Below are 27,131 nucleotides of genomic sequence, written 5' to 3'. Positions count from 1 at the left end.
GGGCTCAAGGCCAGGTTGGACGGGGCTTTGAGCAGCCTGGTCTGGTGGAAGGTGTCCCTGCCCATGGCAGGGGAGCCGGAACTAGATGATCTTTAAGATACCTTCCAACCCAAACCTGTCTATGATTCTGAGAAAATTAGAACTTCCTACAGTTAGAAATGCCTTTGTACTGGTGTGGTCAGATTAAAGTTGTGGGAGAAACCAAGGCCACTCTTGTTTTATTAGCTCTTCAATCAGAATGAGTCGGGCACGAATGTGGAGAAAACCTGTGTGTAGACTGGCGGGAGAAGGCAGAAAATCATGCCCTTTTTGCACTAAAGAACAAAATGCCAATAGAGTTTTATAATCTGGGAAGAATATATAGGTTGGTACTGTGCCTTCAGCTGCCAATTCTTTTGGACTACTGAGTGCTGGGCATGCTGTGGTGTTGGAGATGCCACTCTCTAGAGGAGAAACTTCCAGTTGCAAGTAAATGCCATTGATGGTTGGAGAGTGGGAGGAAATAGGGATATAGATATCCAATAGTTTCAAATGCAGGCATTTCCTTAAAGGTGTTATCTTTCATTATAAAAGTGGTGGCATTGCAGCAGTCCTGCAGAAGTGAATGTTGTAGAGCTCAGTAGTGTCTGAACATCTTTTATATCCTTTTCAAAGGCAGGATATTATATAACTATACACCTCTACTAGTAATTCTTCCTGTTTTCTTTCATGTCTAATACCAAATATGTAAATGAACTTCCATTCAAGACACAGAGAGCTGAAATAAGAAATTCTGGGATCAAAATTCAGTGTTATGAGTATCTATAATGTCACATACTGGAAGGATTTAATTAAATCCTTATGCACAGTTGAATACCTCCTTAATTTCATTTCAGTTGCAATCAAGCATCTACAAACAGGGTTGGTGTAATCACAGGTTTTGTGACATTTGTTAAAGGATTTTATTAGCAATCTAAATCAGCCACAAGATTTTGAGAATACTTCTTCATTGTGGCTTTTGGAAGTCCAGTAGTAAAAGATGGGGTTTATTTCATGGGAAGTATGGTTGGTAGGATGTTGTAGGAAAGGACGTTGTTTAAGGTGTAAAGATACTAAAGCTGTCATCCAGCAATAATGAAACAAAAGGTTAAGATTTAATGCTTGAGGTTTTGTACTTTTATGTAACTGCAAGAAATCGGACTCACATTTCCATTTCCTTGGGGAACTGTGGGCTCCAAAGTGCTCATATCTTTTAAACAAGGCATGCATCTCCAAAAAGGCAAAAATGTCATAGGAATGACATTTTAAAATAAACTGTGTTTTTTCCGCATTAAAGTTTCTTGTTGAAAGGCATAAGTTCCCTCACCCCCACTGTCTTATGGTAGAAATAGAAACAGTTTTGCATAACCACTTCTGCATGATAAATTATCATGTTGGTCTTGAATACACAAAAAAACGTGACTACAGAAGAAATAGAATTGAAGAAATTAGATTGTGCTTTTTGGTCGATAATGAAATTGAAAAGCTTTGGTTGCAGATATATCCAAATTATGTGAAACTAAAGCAGTCCAGATGTGGTTAGTTTCCCTGAAGAGCCCGGAGCAATGGTGATGCCTCAGAGGGACATGAAAGATGGCTGTAGCTTGGAAATATATTGAAAAGACAATGAAATTACCAATTCAAACTGCGGATCCTTTAGTTTCTCTATTTTATGCACTGAGGTTTTTACACTGATTAATTCACTCCCCACCTATGATTCATTCAATAACATACTCAGCCATTGCTTTCATGTTTTGGAGCACTGACTACAGAGCTACTATTTTGGTCTCCAAAGCAGGCTCTCGGTTTATGAAGTGTGCACCACTTATACCAAGTTTCACCTCTAGAATGACAATAACAGTGTTACTTTTCACTTCAGTAAACTTACGTGCTTAAAGAAAATCATAAGGACTCTTTATAATCAAAGATGTGTTACTGAACCAAGTATCTCTGATTTAATTACTAAGGACATGTTGGCTTTCTTTTCAGTACATCTTAATTGAGGATAGAAGATACACAGTCCATGGCTAGGCTTTCCATTCAGCTTGTTTAACTAATACCATGTCTCTGACGTTGGTGTTTTTAAGCCAGGCTTCTGTTGAAAAGAGAGATCCTGCCTTCCCTTTCATCCTCTGCCATGTGTTTTGCCCTGTCCTTTGGACTGTTGCCAAGGGATCACGGAGTATGCTGGAGCAAGGAACCATGCTGATTGAAAACGAGTCAGTTTTTATGTTTTTTTTTGTTGGCTTAGTTCCAGCCGAATCAGTTTTCTGGTAAGCTCACCATGTGGCAGCAAAAATGCTTGCACTAATACAAGGGAAGCAGAAGTAATACACTACTTAGGGTAAGAGCTTGCCCTCTTATGTTGTATGGATTGTGGTATTTGATCAGATTCATTTGGTCCATTGAAGCACATTCTTTGTTAAAAATTCAACAAACTAAAACGGTTGCTCTCATGCAACTGTTACCACTTATGTCTAGTGTCCTTCAAAGAGTTCGAAGTGTCTCTCACCTTTTCTAGCTTCTTTGCTCCACTTTCCCCGAGGGGTCCATTAGAACAGGGCTGTACGGTTGATGTGCGGTGAAGCATGGCAGTTGAAAGCTCCTTCCTTTCCTAAAAGTAAAGGTGTGCTGTTGATGCTGTGCGAGAGAAAGAGGGGTCCTGTGTCCACAGGCACTTTACCCTGTCTGCAGCAACAGTTAGCTACTAATACTGTGATGCTGATGGAGCTTTAAGTGAGACAGGGAAAGCAAGGAGGCTGCTAGGAGAGGTAAGCACTGCTATTAACAATGCTACTATTTTTTGTTTATATCAGTAAACATCCTTGGTTGCTGTTACCCAGATGATTAGAGATTTAGTCCTGTATGAGACATTTTTCCTGTTCATTTAATTCTTGCTCCTTGCCATCCTCCGTAAGCTTCTCTTTTAAAAGTATGCAGCTCTTACAGGAAATAATTTAATATCTTTGTTTTAGGCATGCAAATTATCTTCCATGGTCTGGGTTGCACATTCAAGTAAGGGTTCTCAGTCCATCTGCCAGTAGAGATTCTTGCTGCCACAGCTCCTTTGTTCAGAAGCATTTTATCCCTGCTTCCTGCTTTTCTTAGTGGGATTTTAATTTTCTGTTGATACAGCAGTAGCCTTTAGGGGTGACAAAGACCGATCCAAGCAAGATCTAGAGGTGGAGACTCCTTATTTTTTAAAACAGACTTGTTCATTAGCCAGTCCCAGCACTCAGACTGATACCCTCCAAACTCCCGATCGTCTCTTTATGGAAGAGTGCTGCACCTAATCTGACTAAATTGTGGCCAGAGATGGTCTGGGACTGAAGAACTGCTGACTTCTGTAGCAATGAGTTATTACCATGTTCCTGCTGGTCTGTGGTAGCATCTATTTGCAGATGCTTACCTGTGGCAGGTGCATTGCCAGCCAGAGTTGCTTACTCCTTGCTTGGGCTGCTGATTTCCTAGGAGAAGCAAAAGAAGCTGAAAGGTTTATTTTAGTCATTAAAGTCAATGGCTGTTTCTGTCCTCAGTGTATATTAAAGTAAGAAGTTGCCAAGTTAATGTTTTTTTTTCAGACCTTAGTTGTGGTTTGCTTTTTTTTTTTTTTTTTTTTTTTTCAATGTGCATAAGTTAGACTGTTTTATGGAGGTCTTCATCCCTACATGATTGAATGTGGGGAGAACTGAATTCCAAGTTAAGAACAGGTAGAAAACAAGCAAATCCTACAAAAAAAGGAAGTATTTACTGTCTTTGTTCTGTCAAAACATGTATGTGATACAAGTATGTGACTGACTTTTTTTGAACCAGGAATTTATTGTTGTTTGCAAATCCTCTAAGACTTCCTGATTCTTTGCCAAATCTATAATTCATTTGATTTATATATTATTCTTATAACGTGAGCTTGCTCAGGGATAAAATAATTTATTTTTTTGAGGGTGAGAAAGACTCATGGTTATATTTTCGTAAGTAGAATAATAGGGCCTCGATTTAACCATAGGAGCAACACAAAGCAGCCTTAGATATGCATGTGTTCAGGGAGTGTTTTTAATGCAGTACTCCATGTACTTTTGATAATTCTTTCAAGTAAGAAACCCTTAATCCAGTATATGCAATAACATTTTACAAACTATCTAATTCATTGTCAGTCTATGTGAAATACATTATTCATTAATACAGCTATTGCTAGATGATGTTTCTATTCTAATTTTTCAAACATATGAAAGGTTAGACACAATCAAATGAAAAGGTGTGTGATGAAATGCAAACATTGCTGGGCAGCGAATCTTAGATTATGTTTCACGTCAGGATGCTTTTCTCCTATTTTCTTCTTTTATACTCTCCAACATTTAGATATAATCAGCTTTTCCAGTTTTGGGATTAATGTGAGCTTTGGATGTTTTTAAAGGGAGAGGGAAGGAAGAAAGACATTTTAGAAGATTAAGTTCTGAATTTTCTCGTTAGAATTGCTGAACTTCTGTAATAGGACCAGAAAACAATGAAATGAGAGTACAACAAAAGAGAGGCATCTTGTTGATGATTAAATCCAGGTACTTGAGAGACAGTCACTGCCAAAACTGATACTGTTTAAGGGCCTTTTATATCTTAATTACTTGGAAGAAAGGAAAGGTCATCTGCATGGTATACTCTCAGGCTTCACAAACCGTTCTCTGAAATGTGAATTTCAAAGTTCTGCTAAAATGTATCCTTCCTGCTTGCTCATACCTTTGAAGAGATAGACTTAGGCCCATTTCCAAAGAATTATTTAGTGATTTTTAAATATACTTTTTTTAAGTTTTAGAGTGTGTATGCGTGATGATATTAAAAAAAAAGGTAAATACAAGAAGTCTTTGGATGGTATTTTGAGGTCAAATGAACTGAACTGAACTCATGGATTGTTCTCCTTTGGCCGTTTGTTTGATCCTTATTTTCATAATCGGTTTAATGAAAGTAAATGTAGGAACTACTAAATTGTCTCATACTTTGAGGTGGTTGAGAAATTAATTGAATAGGCAGAGGATTAACAAAAGCACTTAGTATAGGACATATACAATTTTTCATGGTGCACAGTTTCCATTGATTGTATGCTCTGAGGAGTGAAGTTTACATTTGTGTGTTTCCTTGTAAGCATGTGAGCACAGACTTCTTAGTAGAAATTTTACAATACCTAAGCTACTGATAATAGCCCGTATGAAGTATATGGAATGGAGAACAAAATGAATAAATAAATAAATAAATAAAACTGAATCAAATTATCCACACTTCACTATTTTCCAATTTTTAACATTAGAACTATAAATTCTTCAGGTAAATCTAGTTACAAGAACCAGCATCTGGAAAGAATGCAGTGACCTAGAAATGGTGTGTGGTGTTGTTTTTTGTTTGTTTGTTTTTCTTTTTTGGGGGAGGGGGATGTTTGGTTGGGATTTTTAAACAGTTTTTACTCTTATTTTCCTGCCTTACCGATTTTGCAAACATTCATATGCTACCTGATTTTTTCACACTGGGGCTATTGTAAGCTTTGGAAATTTCTGGAGGATTTTTACTAAATGCTTCTTGACTAGTTCCTGTTTCTGCTCACTTGATTTTTCCAAATGTGTAACTGTTGTGATTAGTCTTCGGTAGGATATGGGTATGTGTTAGGATTCCCAGTTGTTATGCAATAATTTTGTTTTATATCTCCCGAATAATCTGGCCAAAAGCAGAAACACTTTTGGCCCTGGGCAGAACATCTTTGTCCCATTCCTGCTTTTTGCCTTGTCTTCCTCTTGTACTGAGTATGGTTTGGCCAAACATATGATTCAGAACAAGTTTACTTTACTAAAGACATTACCCTGACTAATACCTGTGTGTCAAAAGAATATTGGGTTAAGAGTCCCTGTGGGCTAGACTTCACATCTGTTTGGAGCTAGAAACCTTGAAGTCCAAGCCTTAAAGTCTAAGCCATATAAATTGCTTTATTGCTGCAATAAAGTTTCTTATTATAACAGAGGATGGAGTTCTCTAAAGCACAGAACTGGTATTTCAGCTGTGTCCCACAGAGTCCAGTGTTGTGCACAAATTAATGGGGATTCATTGTCTCGTGTTTATATGCTGTAACAATGATCCAGGAAGCTTCATAGTAGTTCAGAAGTGTCTTGAATCCTGAGTTGTCTGTTGACCTCGGTGCTGGCAGTTTCAACATATCTTTTCCAGTTCAGCAGTAGACTGTAAATCAGCTATACTCTGGCAGTTTGCCAGTTTCTCTGCTGATATACATGTAGCTCAGAGGAGTCATTTGCAAATTTAATTTTGAAAAAATTAAACTGGATAAATCCCTGAGCAGTCTGACCTCATAGCTGACCCTACTTTGAGCAGGAATTGGGACTAGAGACCTTCCAAAGCCTGTTTGAAACTCCCCACACACTTTTTTTTTTTTTTTTTGGGTGGGGATGGGGAGGAAGCTGCAGGAATTCAGATTTAGGAAATCCTTCCATTTGCTTCCATTCCACAGTCAAGAATCTTGCAGAGTACCAGAAACTAGAGTGGTTGTATATGTGGACCCGAGAACTGATTTCTACCCTCTTTGACAACAGAAATATTTGTTCTGCTGAATAGTGCAATTGCCTTTTCCTTTGGTCTTTTCTTGTGGCTTTTGACAGGGATAATCTTAGTTTAGAATCACAGTCAGAAAAGTGGACCCTGTGTTACCCACTGATATTTTTGACATTGTCCTGTTTGCAGTTGAAGTCTGTGTATCTTTTTAGATAAAACCAATGTATATGTTTTATGCTCATAAAGTAGCCATCCCTTGGGACCCATAACCAGCTCGTAACATCTCCTGTCCATCTTCATGCCTTCTAGGTATAAATATTTTGGTCAGAGGTTGTACACATAGATTGTAGATGCTCCCTTTATGTCTCCAAAGACCAGCACGTCAGAACCGGCCTTGACTACTTCACAGTGAAGAATCAAAATTTCCCCTTTGAAACTACATGGGAGAAGATCTGACAGCACGAGCATGTATAGTTTATCTTACGTGAACAATATTTTTGTCTGTTCTCACTCTGGCATTACTTATACGATCGATTCCTAATACGGATAAACAGTTTAGTAAGCTCCTCTGCCATAAAAGTGGTGGTCAAATGCTGGCACAGTTTTCTCAGAGAGGTTATAGAGTTGTCATCCGTGCAGATATCCAAATTCCGAGTGGACATGGTCTTGGCCAGCCTGATGTAGGTGACCTTGCTTGAGCAAGAGTGTTGGACCAGATGATCTTGATGGGTCCCTTCCTACCTCAACAATGCTGTGATTCTGTGAAAGCTTCCATGCAACAGGAGAACTGCAGTTCCTGTACTGGATTGTGTTTATACTGTCAATAATCCTATCTTGAATGATCTCAATATTTTTGCACTATATACATCATCTCTAAGGCATTTAATCATCACATAATATCCTGGCATTGATTTTCATTCAAAATTCCTATCGATTCCAAGGGGAATGATGGAAGAATACGACTCTGGAGAGATTAATCAATATTATACTCAAGTCTCCTAACACCTAATTTCCTACATGACTGAAACTCAGTGCTTGTAAAATTTACTGCCTGGTGATTTTAAAGGGACATTTTGATTTTATAAACTATCCTTCAGCAATCAGGGACTACTTTGAAATGAATTGCATTGTGCAACTGGGAGCTTTTGTTGTATGTGTAGTGAAATATGAACAGTGTTTAGCATCTCGATACAATAAATTAGTCAAAAATTATAACTGAAAAAAACCACGCATCTATTAAAATTTATTCCACTTGAATAGAGAAAGTCAACATTTCTACCTAGAAATATCTTTTAATCTTTTTAATAGACTGATGAATCAGTTCACAACTGAAATTTCACAGCAATAACTGTGAGTTTTAATTTAAGTTCCTATAGCGTAGTAATTCTGTAGTTGATTTTTTCCCACTGTGTAAAATATTTATAGGAAATAACCACCAGGTAGAAACACCTGGTGAATGAACAGGGTGTAAAAACATGTTAGAAAATGTATAAAAATAGCCCCGAGTGGTCTGTAGGGTGAGGAGGAAGAAACCATCAATGTAATATCACACTCCCTGCAAAAGGGGGAGGGCTCTCCCCTTCCTCTCCCACCATCAACATAATCTCACCACCATCATGCTCCTCCCAGTGAAGATTCGGGACACTGAGGTCTCACAGTGGCATTCCTGTAGGCTGAAGGGACTGACCTTAGGACCAACAGGGCAGTGAAAGGCTGAGCATAACATGAGAGAAATGGGTAGATAGTAGTAGGCTTGTGTATATCAGATTTGACTCAGTAAAATGTGAACTATAAACGTTAATGTCACATCTTAACTGGATAAATAATTCTTTGATTAGACTGATATGTCTTTAATGAAACTGATGTAACTTATAGCTTTGTATTTAAGTAGTATGCCTCCTTTTGCCTGCAAGATGTTGAGTATAACATGAGTCGGCAGCAGGCACATACACACACTCTGCTCCTTCCCCATCCAGTTCCACAATGGTGTAGGTACGTTCACATCCAGTGTTTTGGGGCAGAGTGGGGGGAAGAGTTGATACATCCATGAGATACACAGCATAGAACTGAGTGGACTGAAATAATTTGTATCATATTTTTGCACCCTTCTTTTTTTCTAGGGTGATCTGTGTATGAACAAAATCTTCAGAGACAAAAGATTCTGCTTATGACTATGCATCTGCTATCTCAAAGGGCTCAAGAGGAAACATTTCGCTCTTTTGTGATTATAGTATTTTTCTCTGATAATTTCTGTAACATGCTAGCTGGCCTCCTACATCAACTCCTGAATGGCAACTGACAGCATTTTTTCTTCATGAAAAGAAATTTTTAATGGGCTGTACCATAAATAGCTGGAACTTGCTGTCTTATGTGAAAAATACAGGATATGAGTCATTATCAACAGTGGGAGACCTTAGATCCTCTGTAGCTTTATGTATCTTCTGTGGCCATATCAAGGACTGCATTTAATCTGAGCAGCACATGTTCATTCCAGATAGCTATGGAAGGCGACGTGGTTCCCACTAGCCAGTTTTGTAGTACTTGTTCTCTAGTAAAACCTCCTCCACTCTATAAAGAAACTCTAGTTCGTCTTGCAGTCACTCAGTTTCTGGTACCTTAAAGTAAAAGTGAGGAAAACTCAGTAATTACTGGCTTGTCTTTGGGACAAGAGAGAGGAACAAGCTAACTCAGGGAGTCAGACTTCAGTCCTTGTGGGAGTTTCTGATGTCCCCTCTTCTGCCCGAGGGGTCACTTTTGTGATGTAAATGCTGTTTTTCAGTGAATCTTTAAAGATTTTAACTAGGGAGACATTTTTAGCCATCAGAGAGAAATTAACTATTATTATGACAGTTTCTGTAAATCTCTTAATTATTTCTAACATTTCAAAACATATAGTTCAAAAGCAATTTTATCTATTTCTCCTCATATTCCGTTCCCAAGAGTTACATATGGATTTTGAAATTCTTGAATATAGTTTTGAATTGTTTTACAGTTTAGTCTTTCACAGATAAAGAAGCCAGAGCACAAACATTATAATTTTTTCTAATGTAAGGCTCAGGGGAGAGTAGAAAAGCAATACCTTCCAGAACTTTTGACCCCCAGGACTGTGCTTTAATCAGACACCATACTTCTGCGTAATTTAGCAATAAATTTAGCATACTTCTGGATAATTTAACAATAAATTTAATAAATAAGTAAACTCAAATTTATGAGACCTTACTGCTTGGTTGAAACAAGGGCTGAATAAACAGCTTTAATGGCTCACATCTGGCAGGTTGATTCCCAGATCTTTTAAGGTAAAAAGTTAAATGTTTGTTTAACACAAGGTGAAACAATAGTGCTGACACAATGGTAATGGCTGGAAAGTCACATTTCAGGTGGTCAGCAGGAACTTCCAGCGTCCTTTGAAGACTAAGCAAATCTGCCTAAAACCTCTTCCACTTCTTGATATTTCAGCATGTTGTGTTTTCTTGTGTTGCATTATGACAAAACATGAGAAACAAGCATTGGAGCACAGGTGATAATGCAGTTGTCTGTCTCCTAGGACACTAGCTAGCTACTTGGCAATAGATTTAGGCTGTTCTTGTGTACATTCTGTTCCTCCTTCTTTTATGCAAAAATTGCAATGTCTTTAAAGAAGAAGCACTGAATGAGTACTCGGGGCCACCTGTTTCTGTTAGCCTGGTGGTTAAACAAACTTTTGACAAGTGTGACCTGTGAAGATCATATTTCTATGTCCCTTTGTGAGTCCCAGGCCAGGAAGACTTGGAATAAAAGACTGAAATGAACCTAATAGCTGTAAACTGAAAAGTCACCTGGAATTTTCTCATCAAGGTTGCTGTGTTTGAGCACTGTAACTATAGATGTCCCTTGCCATCAGACCTTGCATATTACATTTTTGAAATTAGCCTCCACAAAGAAATGAGAGACTACTTAATTGTAATTTAAACTTCAGATTTGCAATTGTAGCTACAGAGAATTTCCATCTTCTGAAGAAGTGGGTGGAGAGAACTCTAGTTATTACTAAGGACTCTTCTTTCAAGAATGAAAATGAATAATTCAGCCAGGATTATGTTTTTCTTAACAGAATTGCTGTTCTGGATGGAATTAACTATATTTTTTTGCCACACATGATGAATACGTACATGCAAAAAACATGGAGAGTTGACTTGAATCGAACTTTACTCAACTATTACAAATATTTAGCATGGGAATCACTAGTTTGGATTTGTCCCCATGGAAGAAAGACAAGGGAAGGCTCAGGAATGTGGCTGGATCTCTAATAATAATACTGACATATCTTTTAAGCATCTATCATTATTTATTAAATGTAAAGTAGAAGCAATACTTGTACTTCAAATGTGGATAATGAGTCTTTTACAAGCAGAAGAATTTTATGGCTGGCAATATTTAATCTCTTATTTTAAGTCCTTATACACAAATTGGCTGTTAGATGTTCACGATGACAGCCTGGTACCATGAGGGGGTTGTTCTCACATAAGAAAACCCACTGCCTTGTAGCCGTGATACTATACTATCAAAGGAACTAATACATACAGATACCAGTTTTCTGCATATGTTCCAAAGGAAGAAGATAAAAATGGCGTGTAACAATGCTGACATTCCTTGGGAAGTAGTTTGGATTTGTCAGAATATATGCAGTGCTTTTTAGTGTTATGGACCAGCAAAAACTCTGATCTGAATTTCCTTAGGTACTGTGAAAACATCTTCTGTAGTTGAACTTATTTAAATGCTAATGATCTACGTAGATCATGATACTTTTATCAGGAACTGCTTAAGGTATTCCTGCAAATAGCTTGTGAAATTTATGGTATATTAGGTCATACTGGAACACCTGTTAAGCTGATTGCCGTGGCTGTGACAAGTAATAATATGGAGTTTTTGACTGTGGAATTATGAAAATCTGTATCATACTTACAGTAGGGTAACTGTACCATGACTGGAAGGTAGAGTCACCTGTAGAGTCACACTGTAGAGTGATCACAGTGAGCTGTGGTTTAAATTCTGGTCTAGAGTGGCACCTAGCAGACTATAGTTTCCAAATACTTTTCATTCCCATAGACACTACATCTTCATCTCCCAGTGCAAGTATGTGTCAGGTGAATATTGTTCTGCTAATACTGCAGAATAATGCACCACCAGGGAGGCTGCTGCAGTCACTCAGGTGGAAATCTGGAATGTTCTGACTGTAAAACTAAAGACAAAAAACTTATAGCTGTGTCTGACTAAGCTGCTTATGGCATTAGTAAGTAAATAAGTAGGACAGGGCTGATGGGCCCTTGACTAACCTTGAACTGTCAGATGTCAGGCCAGAAAAATGATGGGCAGCTATGTGCTTTGTATTTTTAGATGTCAGCTTGAAGCTGATTTATAGTAGCTTTCCAGTCTCAGAGCAAACTGCTTAGGGCTTCAAGGACTGGATTGGATGTTACAGACTTACCAGCAAGTATAGCTCAGAGAAGATTTCAGTACAGAAAATGGAAGGTTGAATTAAGGAACTGATGTAAATCCACGCTCTGAAGTTAGTCTTTCTGCCATCTGAAATTACTGATTCTAACAGACGAAGTGCATAATCCTGAAATTTGGCAAGTGCCACTGAAGACGAGTAGCTGTTGTCTTCTGTCTGCCTTGATTTTCCACTTTTATTGGAACAGTTATGATATACAAGGCTACCGATTTCTGGTATTGCTCACCAGCCTTTAATGAGCATTTTTGCTTTGGTAGCAAAATACATATCTATATTTGATGGGTAAGAAGTTACCTGCAACAGAGCAGACATGGCAACATCTTTTTCATATCCTGAATTTTTATTGACTACTTGTTACAGCTGTGTAAAAGTGAGCCTGATTTGGATAAGGCCATCTGTGCTTGCTTGGTAGCTAAATGGAGATGGAAGTCATATTCTAAACACCTTTCCTTTGTGATACACTTAGATAAAGGGACTAGCCAGAAGGTGAAGGTGTGTATTGCTTCTGCATCCATCACTGTATACTCCCTGTTTTGTGAAGGCAGGCAGTGAAGCTGACTCACAGTTCAAGCAGTAGTGGCTCACGATGTTCACTAAGTGGCAGTCCCAAATTTCATATATGCTTTCCTCCCATCTGGTAAGTGGATGAGTCATTTATGACTCAATTTTCTCTGCTCAGTTTAAGAATAATTCCTAATGAGTCAGATAGAATGTTTTCAGGGACTCCTGCTGTGGGAGAGCACTTCACCTCTGCTGCACTCATCTTCTCATCTCTCCTATACTGTGAGTTGCAGTCTAACTTCCAAAGCAGAATCCTTTTACCTAAAACTCGGTATTGGTGAAATTGCTGCTTTAGTGAGCCATTTACGATTTAAGTATGACTTTTAGCTTTGTCTGTAGAACTGTTACTTAGTGAGGTGGAGGTCAGCTTCACAGATCGTAGTGAATTAAGTCACTGTGTGTAACGCCCGCCCGGGTACTGGACCTCCTGGAGGTGCTTGTGGTGCAAACAATTCTGCTGCAGGGCATGCTGTTAGAAGGACAGGACCTGTCTTCTCTGGTGGCTGTGGCCACCAATGACAACGGACGATCATGTTTACAGCTGTCTAATCCAGTGCCTCAACAGCATGGGTACAGGCTTGCCTTCAGCTGCAGGACATTCAGTGGGGACAATTAGGGTCATAAGTTTTATTTTTCTTGTGCACAATGAACAGAGAGAGTTGTCCTGGGCTGTTGTACTAGATCTGTTTTAATTCTAGGCAGATCTTTTTACGTTGACTCTGTGTTTGGAGTGCAAGCTTAGTATAAGTCCTTGTCATGGATGACTGTACTCTAACCCAAGACACAGTGGGAAAGGGCAGGTGTCAGGCTGCGGTCAGGTTCCTGGCAGTCACTGGCAGGCTGTTGATCAGTGATAGGCCTCTGGAAAATGGTTAGGACTGCCATATTTGTAATAATAAAAATTGGACAAACTGATCTGCTAGTATGCAGAAATGGTTGGCATTTGTGCAGAGAGCTTCAATAATATTCTTAAAGTTGCTAGTAAAGTCTATAGTTGATAAAGACGAGGTAAAGGGACGGCAGAGAACTTTCATATGTATATATGTGCTTTCATTACATACTACAGCTAAAAATGTATGTAAATGTACACTTCCCATAGAGAAAAATGCATGTAGCACATCCATGAGATGCAAATAGAAGCTCATGTCTCTTACTGTTTTCCCAACCGTATGGCCAGTCCTATAGATGTGCCCCTTAAGTAGAGAGACCCTGTTCCATGCTTTACAGCTGCATGACAGTTCACTGGAAAAGGACTTTGAGCACCACTAATTGAAAGAAATTTCAAGTTTCTTTCATATTTGAATCTTGAAGTTTTTAAATTTCCAAGTAATTCCATTAATAATTGAAGTCTGTGCACTTAAAACTGAAACTTTGGACTATATCTCCTTTTACTTATCTTTCTGTTTAATTAGAACTGAATTGCTGTTTCTCTTCAGCTCATCCTTTTCCCCCTAAAGCAACTTTTTATATTATGTCCTCACTAATTACTAAAATTACATCTAAATAGCATCCATTCCTGATGGCTCTGTGATTGTTTAAGGATTCACCACCAGAATAGCATTTGCTTCACCATCTATATCTGAAATTAAATGCCTCATAATAATGTCATTTTTTTGCTTGAATTTATTCTCTGTTAGCAGATATTTTCTAATTGGAGATTAAAGATAATGTGGATATTGCCCCCAAACTTAAATGAATACTTTGCTTCAGTTTTTAGTCAGGTTGATAATGCAGAATTGAGAGGTAAAAAAAGGATGGTTAACAGAAATAACTGCATGAAAATGCAGATTCCTACATCTGGAAGGAAAACCAAAACATTTTAATATGATCACCTGAAAGGGATCTAATTATTTCCTCTCCAGACATCTGATAGCCATGGAATGTGAATGTTTTTTTATTTAATTTAGTTGACACCAGAAGACTGGAGAATGATGTTTAGAATAACTGAATTTGAAGAAAGGGATTTAAACAGACAAACTGCAGACACCTTTCTTATCAAAATAATTAAAAAATCCTCTTAAGCAAATTTTGAAGGACATAATAATGAAACAATCACATCTGGGGACAAGAGAGACCAAAATGGACCAAGACAAAGGAAAAAATAGTCAGTGTGGAGTAAGATTACTAGCTAATACTCCCAAACATCAGCCTACAGCCTGGTCTTGGACTTCCCTCTTGTGCTATAGCACAAAAAGTAGGAATGTACTGATTTCAATTTACTTATGCCAGAAAGTCAGGAGGTACAAAATAGTGAGTGTGATCATAAACATACTGCATAAAAGCAATTGCATGACCTTGTGAAAAAATAATAGCAACGGAAAATTTAATAATGGAAAACATAGGTTATGCTTCTGTGGATTAACTTTTCTATTAGAAACTGGAGGCCCATTAATTAGTAGTGGTGGAGAAGATACAGAATGTTAGTTGATTGTGAGGCACAAGAAGATGTGTAATCTTGAAAAAAGAAAATATGTTCCTAGGAGCATATTGTCTGAGGCCATTTCAGCAAAGATGGGTACCCAAAGATGAGTTCAATGCTGTTGAACAAGGGGCTGGTTAATCCTTACATGCTTCAGCACACTGAAACCTTACTTGTCAGAGCAAAAATAAAAAAAGGGAGCAAACTGTAACTGTTCAATTCCGCATGCTAAACAATGTATATAGATTGCATGCTTCTGTGACTGTCACTCAATGACATTAGTGACTGTAGAGGTTTTTGCATCACTGGAGATAATGCTGCTGATTGCAGACTTTATAGCTTGAAGAAGACACTGGTCTTTCAAAATGTAGTTTTCCAACTAATTACTTTGATTTTTCTACCACTAAACAGAACTGCATTTCATTACTGACTTCAGTGGCATTGGAGAGGGACCCAAGTATATCCTTATTGGCGTGTAGTGTTTTGTAGATGCCTTTGGAAAATCTGGTATGCAGAACTGACCAAGAATAGCTATCTTCTCTTATGAAGTGATCCGCAAATAGAAGCAACTGAGAAAAAGATCTCTGAACTATGTAATTGCTGTTTTACTTAAATTAGAGGAAAAGGTAGGAGAAAACAGTTAATTTCATCACACACACTGCATATTATTCTTTATTCATCACTTATATTTTCAATAGCACAAGCTGCCAAGTAAAATACATATGTAAAATAAATATTTGGAGAGTGTCCAGTAACAGGCTATACCAGTGGATCCTGCTGGATTCGTTTTGAACTCTAAACAAAATGTAGTAGATGTTTAGACTCAGTGTTGGTTTAGTTTGAAAAGATCTATTACAGGCAATTCTTGCATTTGTTTTGCTGGAAGAAATGATGCAATAAAGAAATGGAGCCAAAACTCTCATCATTTTTACATTTCAGCATTTTGATAACCAAATTATTTTGTTGTCAGTGAAACATGCATAGATATACATGCCCCACTTCATAACTAGTATCACTAATGAAATCTGAACTAAGTAAATATAGTTACTGAAATATTAACATCCTGGGCACCTCTGCAGCCTGGCAGTCCCACTTGCATTAAAACCCATCCTCTATCTCCTATCACTGGTTTATTAGCTATTTTACAATTCTTATACTGACCCTCAGCTTCTCTGGTATATTAAAGAACTTCCCACATGTTTCCTTACAGTTTGTTGAAGTCTGACTTTATAAGTTAATTGATATTTATACTCTGGATCATTTTCTAGCTCAAAAGAATTTTATTTAAACTTCCATAACTTTTAAAAAACTTTTTTATAACTTTTTAAAAAGTTATTTTTCTGCTTAAAGGGAAAGGTAGCTGAAGTTCTTCTCCTTCCATATCTCCCCAAGTTTTCTAAGTTCATGTTTTTGCTGAATTCAGGTAGGATTCTGGGTAAGAAGTAATTAAATTGTCATTACTAATGACTAGGCAGATCACTATTTCCTAGCAAGGAGGAGTGGAGCAATGGATATAAACTTAAATGTCAGTAGGCAATTCTCCAAAGGATAGTGGATGTGAAATGAAGAGGTGAGGTGGGGCTGAGCTAGAGTTCAATGAATGCTATCCAGGATCTATAACCTGAAATAATGTTCACATTAGATAACACTTATTTTTGGATTCATGATTACTTTTTCCCTGACCTGCTACTGTGTTTCAAGTAGTGCAACAGAAAATGTCCAATAAATTGTCACTTTCCTCAGAGAAATCTGGAGGTTTATCAGGCAAGATACTAATGTTAGAGAGCTCCAACTGTTCAGGCAGGGACATCTGGGCTTTGCATTGAAATTTTGGGTGAAGTCACACAAGTTACTACAAGTAATGGTGCCAGAGGAGTATGAGTAACTAGCAGCACTGGAGAGCTGCAGTCCTCAAGCTGTCGGGGGCAGAAGGCTTCTGATATGTGAGTTACATCTAGTCTAGGCGATAACTCTTAAAACTGTTGTAACTGATCTAATTTTTACTTCAAAGAGTTAAGCAGGTACATCTGCAGTTCTCTTCACTTGTTACTTCTGTGCTTACTTCTGCAGAAGGGTAGTGCTAGGATCCTTCAGGGTATAAACCACTCAGTATTTTTTTTGCTGTATTAGGCCCAGAGAAATCCCTCCACATTTAAATAGAAGTGTCAAAACAAGTTTCCTTGTGATACTTTGACCAGGTGTGTCTCACAGCATTTTAAAATTGTTTGCATGTCTGGAACTGTAGATTAAAAAGATCCCAACAAAACCGCAAAGTGTCTTAATTCAGTCCTTTGCACTTGCACATTTCAAGTAATTTTTTCTTTGTGATGTTAGCTCTTCTCCATTTCCTTTGATGATTAGCAATAAACCGGATGTTGTCAGTAGGGATTTCCTTTTGCATGTAGAGGAACACTTCTCCAAGATATTATTGCCGTCTCTGTCTTCCCTCCAAACCTCTAAGTGTATACTCAGCTCACTATAGGGAAGACAGATGAAACAGTAAGTCATTGAATAATAATGCCTAGTTCACTGATTAGTCCTTGCTTTAAAAGTTATCTTCAGATTTATTGCTCTATCATGCCAAGAAGAAAGAATGAAGTTTAGTTTAGTTTTGTTTTGTTTGTTTGTTTGTTTGATTTTCCATGTAGCAAGCACATGGCAGGCAGCAACAGCAGCATTAACTTGTCCACTTTGCTCTGGCAATGTACTTCTCTACAGGAGCTGTCCCCTGCCTGAGATAAAGCACTTATCTCTGTAGCCATCAATTCTTAACCTTTTAGATAGCCAAAGTGAGGGGCAGCTCTGATAATGATTTGCACTCCTCAAACTTTGTTAAGAATTTTCATCCTCAGGAAAGCTACTAAGATTTGTTTTATATATACCAATGAAGGCCAAATTAAAATTATTGCAGGCATATGAACTGAAACAGTGTTCTAAAGTGAATTTTTTTAAAAAATTTTTTTGCAGAATTAAAAAAAAATTCTGCAATATGATTTTCCACCTAGTTATATAAATTTTATGAAGAATGACATACCTGCATTTTAGAAATCTACTGAACCCATTTTCTGTTTTTTACTGAGTTTTGCAAAAGAAAAAAATGAGCCACCTTTCTGTTTTATTCTTCATTTCACTCCATATTGTCATTCTTTATTTTTTATCACAAAGCTTGTTTCCATATCACTTTCAGAACTGAGTGCTCTTTTTTTGGTGTACTTAATTAGATAACTCCAGACAGCATGAACTACACTAAGCTTAAGCAACATCAGGAGCTGATGGCATTGTGTTGCCTAACAACTTCAGAACAGTTTCTCTAATTGTGCTGAGTTGCCATAGTAATATCTGCCCACTGGTGGTGGACTTGCTTGAGAAATTTAAATAAAAACAACTGTCAGACTAACATCATGACAGATACATTAGCCACAGCAACACCAAGTAACTGGAAATTATTTCTGTCACAAACATAAATGAAGCTTAATTTCGTTTAGGATCTTCCCTAGTTATATGTCTGTTTTGGAAGGTCCAACATTCTGCTGCTTTATTCAATAAATATAACTATATAAATATGAGATGGGCATAGATGAGCCCACAGAATTACTTTTTATCCATGACATCACTGTTTTGTCTTGGTTAGAGTTGATCGGGTTTGCACCTTAAATTTGTGCTTTATACTGCAGAATATTCCAATATTGGACACTTAGCATGAGTGTCAAACACTTGTTTTATGTGAACACTACTCAGAGAGGACCAGTTTTATTACTGTGTTTCTGCAACACACTTTTCCCTCTTTTTGGTATGGAACCATGCTTTATTTAATTTTTTCCAATTGCTGCAAATACTCTTGAGATAATCTCATTCTCCTTTTAAAGCAGTTCAATTATTTGGAGAAGATAAAGGAGAGAGAGAGAATGTTTGTGGGTATGATCTTAAATTATCTTTTATTTTAAAATAACTCTGAGTTCTGAATACTTCTGAGTCTTCCCACTTCTTCACAGTTTTTCAGATACTTCAAAGTATACGCTACAGTTGTAGGGTCCAGGTTTCTCTGCCCCGGAAAGCTAATGTAGCAACTTTAGCCCAGTAATAACGATTAGCCCATCTGTTTTGCTTCACTGTCCTGTTCAGACACAAAACCCTCCAAATGATTGTCTGCAAAAGACACTGGAGCCTTTACTTTGGATGCATGTTTCCAGAGTTGTTCCCTTTAACTTGATAGATTGAGAGAGCTCTTTCCCTTCTGCTGTTTGCTCTGTCTGTTTAGGTTTCTTGGATTAAAATTCAATTTAGGCAAATACTTGGATGAAATGATTCTTTAATTTGGTCTCCCTGACAGGGATTTTTTTCTCCCCTAAGCAGCAATTGATTGCTTTTCTCAGTATGGTCTGCAACTGTGGTATTAAGTGGTAACTGACCCAGATTTCTGTCTTGAACCATGGTGTCAGAATCTCTATTTAGAAAGTATCACATTGTCCCATCCCATTCTGCCTTAGCTGTCAAAAATTAAATGTGATCAGAGTGGGACCCTGTTTAAACAGACACAGTGTGGAATATTAGCTGCTTGCTGATGATGTGTTTGCTTAGCAATTTGCAGGCTATCATTCTGATTAATAAAAAAAATAAATCACTGTATCTATGGAAACAAAGTGTGGAAAATAGCTTTTTATGTCTGAGGAATGTTTAAGGAAAGAGTTAGGTGGTCTTAAAAATCATAGCAGCTGTCATCAGAGCAAAACTCAGGACATTGGTGGTGTGAAAATGAGTGTAGCAATGTGTGGCATGTAGATTAACTGCATTCCAATCAAAAATTGTTTTAGCAAATTATATTTATGCAAATCATTGCATCTTTTTTTCTTTTTTTTTTTTTTTTTTTGATCCTGATGCTTTTGTGAATTTCCATATCCTAATTAAGGAGATGTCCCAATAGAAGATTTAAATCATAATTATTATTAATGATGAATTACCTCTAGATTAATTCTAAAATAAATTAAAATTGCTACATGAGGATAATAAACAGTATTTGCACAAAATTTGCCACTGCTTTTGCTCCCTTGAAGAGCCTCTGTGTGGAACTGTCTTGCTTGGTTTCTTGCTGAGGAGTTAAGGAAGCATATATGTATTCTTCTCTCTTTCTTTTCCATTTTATTTTTCTGGCTAAAAAGTGTTGGCCAACAAATGACAGTTTTAGGAAGGCTCCTGGCATTAAAAATTCTAGCCTTAAAGATGTGTTTTTCCTCATCTCATTGAGTCCTAGAACTTATTCTTTGATATGCTCAGAGCACCTGTTGTCATGTTCCATTGTCACAGGAAACACAGGAAACTTCATTCTTTCTATGACACGTAAAAATAGGTGGCTGAGTTTACTCACCTTCTCTGATACTGTTGATGGACATGGAAGGTCATTATCTTCCTCAGTTGTCACACTTCCATTCATATTACAAATATGTCTTTCATCCCATTTGGGTGAAGATAAGTAATATTTCCTCCAGGAACACACACAGTGCTTTCCAGCCACTTTCCAGTGGTTGATCCAAGGGACTAGATCAGAGCTTCTCTGGAGTAAATCCCCTTGACACACGTAGAGGAGACCTCATGCCCTCAGCTCTATATGTGTACTCCTATTGCAATCTATTATCGAGGTAATTAATAGAGCTGTGTGTAGACTGGAGTAAAAACCCAGCTCTCTCAGGAGGATAGCTCTGAACAGGGCATTTTTTCTTAGAAAAAAGAAAGGAGCTGAGGGAGCAAGTGGATTTTCTATTTTACTATCTTCACTGTTTTATTAAGAATATTCTTTAAGAAATTATTGTGAGTGAAGAAAATGTCAGAAATCAATATTCAGTTTTGTTAGTAGTATATTGTTATAACATATTTTTAAATTCAGGTCCTTTATTGTAAGCTGTTTCTAATGCGACACTAGGCCAAAGGGCTTGCCCGTTGTTTTGCTTAAAGAAAAGGCTTACATTGGAAGAATAAACTAAAGCTCATCTAGTGTATCTTACCGTGGTAAGCATTAAGCAGGACACAGATCAGAAATCCTGTGTTGAGAGTAGTTTCCAAAGGTTTTGGGTAAAGGCAAAAGAACGGAGCTTTACAGGATGTACACTGTGTAATCCGGCTGTAGCTGACAGCCTCGGGTGGCACGCAATACTAAAATGGGGAAAAGTTTATTTAGGCTCTGGTGGGAGGGAGCCCAAAGCACAGTGAATAATACTTTGTAGCAAGAGTGGAAGGGTACAGAATTTTTTTTCCTTTTTTTTTTTTTTTTTTTTAAAGTGAAATACTGTTCCTCAGCGGCCAGTAAAGTCATTTGAGTATGATGAAATTTGAAATGAGGTGCAAGAGCTGTGTGGCAGCAGAGCCCCCCGTGCTCCTTGTGAAACCAGCCTTTGCTGACAGCAGGAGAGTTGCTGCAGGAGCTCTGCTGTAATTGTGTCCCATTTAGATTGATTGCAAAGTTCAATTTTCATTTAAAACTCGTACTTCTTGCCTGTACTCTGTGTTCTAGGGGAAAAGAAACTTCTAGAAGTAAAACACTACTAGTGAGAGTCAACCTTGGGAGCTTTTGCGTGGGTCCATCTTGTAACCAGAATCTGAATGTTTCCTTAGAGGTTTGGTGCCCTTAATCTGTCCTGGCCTAGACCTGCTTGTAACAGCAGTGAATCAATTAGTAGAGAACAGAAAGACAGAAAAAGAAAAAATTATGTAACACAGAAAACTAAAATAAATGAACAGGCAGACAACAAAAAATATTTAAGATATATCTGAAGATTTATCTAAGATGCATAATATTTTTAAGATATAATGCAATATAATTGAAACAATAACTGCCAAAACATACATGCTTAAGCCTGTGAATGTTTTAATCCTTTTTAAAGGCCCATGTAAGACATAAAACTTCAGATATTTTAAAACTATTATTGCATTGATGGACTATGAATGTTTATTTTTTTTGAAAAGAAACTGAGCTCAGTGAGGAATCCAAGTATATTGCAGTAGTTCTAGCTGAATTTACACCTTTTCACTACATTTCAAAAGAATTGTTTACATGGATTGAAATATTTCATCAGTGAAGTATTTTTCTAGAATTTGTGGGCAGCTGAGTTTGGAAAACATTCATGCAGAGGCAATACAAAGCAATATAACATCATCTGCAGAAGTGTTTATGAAGGGCTACACTGTGTTTTATCTAGCCATAAGCAGCAAAGTGCTCCTTAGTGGATGATACAGCAGAGTTTTTCTGTGAGAAAGATTTTTTGGTTTTGTTTTGGTTTGTTTCCATATACTTCCAGATATGATAAGAGTTTACAGGAGTGTTTCCAGATCATCATTGTGAGCTATACTGTGTGTGCAGTTTGGAAAGTCAAATGTCTGCAAATGTGCCTGGATGTTCCAGACAATTTTGGATTGATTTTGCAATGGGATTCTCTTGGAGGGACACAGATTGAATTTCAATGAGATGGGTACTTGGAAAAACTTGGTGAACAATCCTGTCATAGTCTTTAGATTTCTAGCACTGAGAATTATTAAAAAAAACAAACTAACACAAACCCTCCAAAAAACAAACTCCATGCCCCCAAAAAATCCTCAACCCCCAAAAAGCAGAACAATAACAACAACAAACCCTTCAGATATAATACATACCAGATAGCTGCAAAAATGCTCTGTTTTGTTTTGTTTTGGCATCCTGATTTCCCCTCTCCCTCTTTAAGAAACATGTCAAAGTATAGATGAAAATGATAAATATTACACCAGCAAACTTATGATGGGGGACACATGCTTTGCTTTTGCTTACTTAAAGGAAGTCTTAGGCTTGGGGATACTAAGAAAGTTAGGCAAGGTCGTACAGGCAACCTGTGACAAAAATAGACCCTTTGTCTCCAAATACTCAGGCTGGTGCACTTACAGCAACGTTTTATTCCAGTATTCCTATTATTAAACCAATTTCATTGAGAAGATGGCATCACTGATAACATGTGAAAATGAAAATTATGAAATATTTGAGGAGACTCTTAAAAAGGCTCCCTCTAAATTAATGGTGTTTCTGTAACAAAGTTTGGACAGAGACCAGAATATTACTTAGGTTCTACAAAAAGTTACATCAGTATATAAATGAAAACAACTGCAAATAAAATAGTACTTTATTTAAATCTAGTAGATATGTCCAATTTAACGCAGTATAGTATGTGTAAATTACTCTATTCCTTTCAAAAAAGGAATCACAGCAATTCAGAGTTTCCAGTTCAGGTTTCTGTTTCAGTGAGTATAAAGGAAGTTTTATAAAAAAATAGTCAGAACATAGTCTTAGGATATCACATCTATTAAACAAATTATTTCAAAAGCTTCCCAGTGTGTATATGTATCTACATCTGTATTAGAATAGTTTATAATTGTGTATAATTGTAGTGTGATATAATAGTGTATAATTGTATAGTGTGATACTGGTAAAAGATACTGAATCTTAATCTGCAAAAGCCATACTTCAGGAAAGGCACAATTTTTTTTAAAAAAAAAGCATTTTTTTCTTGGTAGTTCTTATTCATAATACTGCTCTAAATGAAAAGGAAACTCCCCTTCATTTGAACCTTGAGTATATTTCCTTTTGTATTCACATAATCCAGAGTAAACTATGTTATGTGACATTTTATTTAAATGTCATTAATAAATCTGTTAAATTAATAAATCTGATCTGTGATTTGGAAAGGAGAACAGTGCACCTACTTCAAAAAGCATCTTTTTATCAGTGGAAGATAGATACAGGAATACAAAAACATAAGAATAAAGAATTGTTAAACTTGGAATTTTATTTGAATGTTTAGTGTCTGTGGAGACAGTGCAGTTACAAAATCACAGTTTACTTACAAAAACATTTTCCTTTAATATTTCAGAATGTTATTGAAAATAAAAAGGGTAATACTCTTTCATGGTCCCTCAAGTATGAGTGGATACAGAAAGTATCCCATGTATTTCTTTTAAATTCTCCTCACAGGTGTAGCATCCTCACAGGTATCCTCATGCCCATGTTTCTGTGTACCTGAATGATTTTTTTCTGACGTATAAGAGTGGCTTGAATGGCTGTGTGATAGAATAAACCAGCTGAAATTAATAAGTATTACCATTCTATGCTATGCATCACAATAAAAAATGTAATTAAAAAGAACATGCCTTTGTGTACAACATAGCAAAAGCATGAAAATGAAATTTTTACTGATTATGAGTGGGCTGTGTTGGGATGACCTGACTGAATGCAAGCAATTTGTAACAGTGACTTTGGGTTTGTATTTACAGAAGGCTATATCTTGCACCAATTCAAATAAATAGGTGATGATTCAAAAAACAATGCATAATCAAACCTTGAAACACTAGTGCCCTGTTAAATGCATGTCCTTTAAAATACAACATTAGCCATTTCATTCTTTATTTTTAATACAGGGAGTTTTCTGCAGGTAGCTGTGAGAGAATGTGGAATATACAAATGACTTTAATTTAGGACATACTTTATGGTTTGTGCTACCTTGCTTGAGTTTTGCTGTGTGCAGCTGTTTATGACTTCAGAACATATTTTCTTTTGTCAGATTGCTTTTCTGGCATAGTATTAAAATGTTACCAAAGTACTTTTGCTAGCAGAAAAAAAATAATCTAGTATTTTGTTTGGAAGAGAGGTTCATTTTCGCTTTACCTTGCAGTTTTATTGTTATAGCAGGGACAGTTCAAGTCACGTTTCTGTGTACTATGTAGAAACAAAATAGCACACGGCTGATTTCCCTTCCCTCTCTGTCATTTCTTACAGAATTGTTTCATCACTTAGTAGGTGCATTAGTTTGCTCACTTTTCAACTGTCAAATGAGTATTAAATTTCTACCCTCATTAAACCTCAGCAGTATATTTGTGTTAACAAGTCAGAATTACATTACAACTTTCAAGTGCTCATAGATGATCGCACGTATAAATTTAGTTGCAACTGTTGTAAAGTATTTTAGGATTTCGGTCTGCATATTCATTGAACTTCCAAGATGCATTTAAAAGAAAAATAAACCTCTTTTAGTTTTAACCACTGGAACCTCTTTTAAAAGCTACACATTTTAAGGCAAAATGAACAGTGCTCCATAGTCTGCTCTGTAATGAAGTTTGAGCAAATGTTATCTCCATCTGTGATCTTCACTGAAGACTAAATAAGGGAGAACTTACATCTAAGAACATTCTGAATATGATGCATTTGATGTTGAAAAGGCTAAGTTTATGGAACTTTTGTATTGCAATATTAGTAGTTGGAAAACATGGAGACTGTATTCATTCATGTAAATGAGACTGCAGATAAGGAAGATGGAAAGACTGACAAGTCTGCAGTTAAAATAAACTTGGATATCAATGTCCCATTGCTATGCTAGAATGCATTTCATATAATATCTTTGAATCTTAAAGGTCTTCTTTAGGATAAAGATACATTGAATATATTCCATGCTTTACTGTAATTCAGTTTTGAGGATTCTTCTCATGTCTCTGTTCGTTCCCAGTTTTAAATTCTGTGTGACAGCAACAGGGTGACCTTTTTTTCTGTATATATATATAAAAAAAAAAAAAACAAACCACCAAAAAAGCAGAAGTATAGGCCCAATTTTAATAGTTTTGAGAAGTATAAAGCATCTTCATTGATACCTAAAATCAGTGGGTTTTAATCAGTAATTCTCATGATCAAAGGTTTAGCTAAGGATCCAGATTGCTATGGCTTGAATTAACATAAACATTTGAAATGTTTTTTAATAAAATAGTAATTTTAGAAAGCAGGATGTAGATGCTACATAAACTGTATCACAAAATTTAATTTTTTTTTTTTTTTTTTGTCATTCCATACTAATAGAAGAAACTTCTAAGTCAGTGTCAGGTTCACTCCCATGTACAATGTCTGTCACAGAGAACCCAGCCTCAAGCGAGTGCACTATATAATTATGCACCCATGCTAGTATTTCTGTGAAATCCTTGCAACTGTCCTTGAATGCTTAATGATCAAGGAGAACCAGGTTCATAAAGTGGCACGTGAAGGGGCTGACTTGCCCCATTGAAAATATAGCTCCTTCAGATTTAAACAACAAATCCAAAACCAAATCAGCTAACTCTGAAGAATTTCTACTTTCTAATTTTACAACATATTAATTAGATGAGTAATAATAATACTAGTGATATTGTTACAATGATATGACAATGAACAATCACTAAAATGCTACTGGGATGATTAGTTCTCTTTCTTACTTCCTTTTTTTATTTCTGTAGTGGCCAGCAGCTGCACCCCCTGACAAATGGCTCTGATTGCATTGTAGGTTGAACACAAAGATCCTTCATAGCCTCAGAAAAACGAGCAGAAGTACTGGATGCCTCCAGCACGTAGTGTCAGGGTGATGTGTTCAAGCCCACTTCCCTGTCACTGTGCGCCATCCGTGCAGCAGTGGCTGGTGGCTGTCCCTACCAGAGCAGCAGCCTGCTCACAGCTCGCTGAAAAACTACCCTGCAACATCCGCTGCAGGCAAAGCTGCCTTGCTGAGTTAGCAGGTCTGCAGTGCAAACTATAAGCAGACACTTGTCTGCATAAACATCTTCAAATGGATAGCACTGTATTTTGAACTATACTCTGTCTCAAATACTTTGAAGTAGGGCCACAGTTACAGTTTTTATTATTTGCTTTTCTAAAATTCGGTGTGTAATTTATGCAAATATCCAATATTTTTTGTTTATCAGTTCATTAAAAATCCAAAATATTGTTTTTCACATTTATTCTCCTGTTTACACTTTTTGTTCAGCAAATGGATTCTTGACTTGGGACCGAATAACTGTGTTTTCTGCGTAATTAAGTCCTAAATGTACCTATATGAGAAGGACAAAAATGAAAGGAAGAGTAAGATAAAATGCAAATGGCAGTCTTGTAAATTCATTATTATTCTTGATGCTGTTCATGCTTTTAAAAAAATGCCGTTTGATTAGAAACTTTATTTAGAGATCATAAATTCTTCATTGGGGAATTCTTTTTAGACTTAAACTCCATGTTATTTCTGGGATTTTTGAAAACACTTACAAACTGCCTGACAGTGAGCAGATTATGGGTAAAAAATTGTCACTGCGTTA

The 27,131-nt window shown here is 36.8% G+C and overlaps 1 protein-coding gene across 6 annotated transcripts in view; it reads left to right on the top strand.

Moving 5' to 3' along the window:
- Positions 1-27,131, top strand: part of PDE1A (phosphodiesterase 1A) — a 227,886-nt gene that overhangs the window by 18,595 nt on the left and 182,160 nt on the right. The gene's annotated exons all lie outside the window — the stretch shown is intronic.

The sequence above is a fragment of the Tyto alba genome, unplaced genomic scaffold (assembly GCF_018691265.1).
Source record: "Tyto alba isolate M040663 unplaced genomic scaffold, T.alba_DEE_v4.0 Super-Scaffold_7, whole genome shotgun sequence".
In the NCBI taxonomy this organism is placed as follows: Eukaryota; Metazoa; Chordata; class Aves; order Strigiformes; family Tytonidae; genus Tyto; species Tyto alba.
Note: the sequence above shows the minus strand (reverse complement) of the source record. Positions and strands in the feature narration are given on the sequence as shown.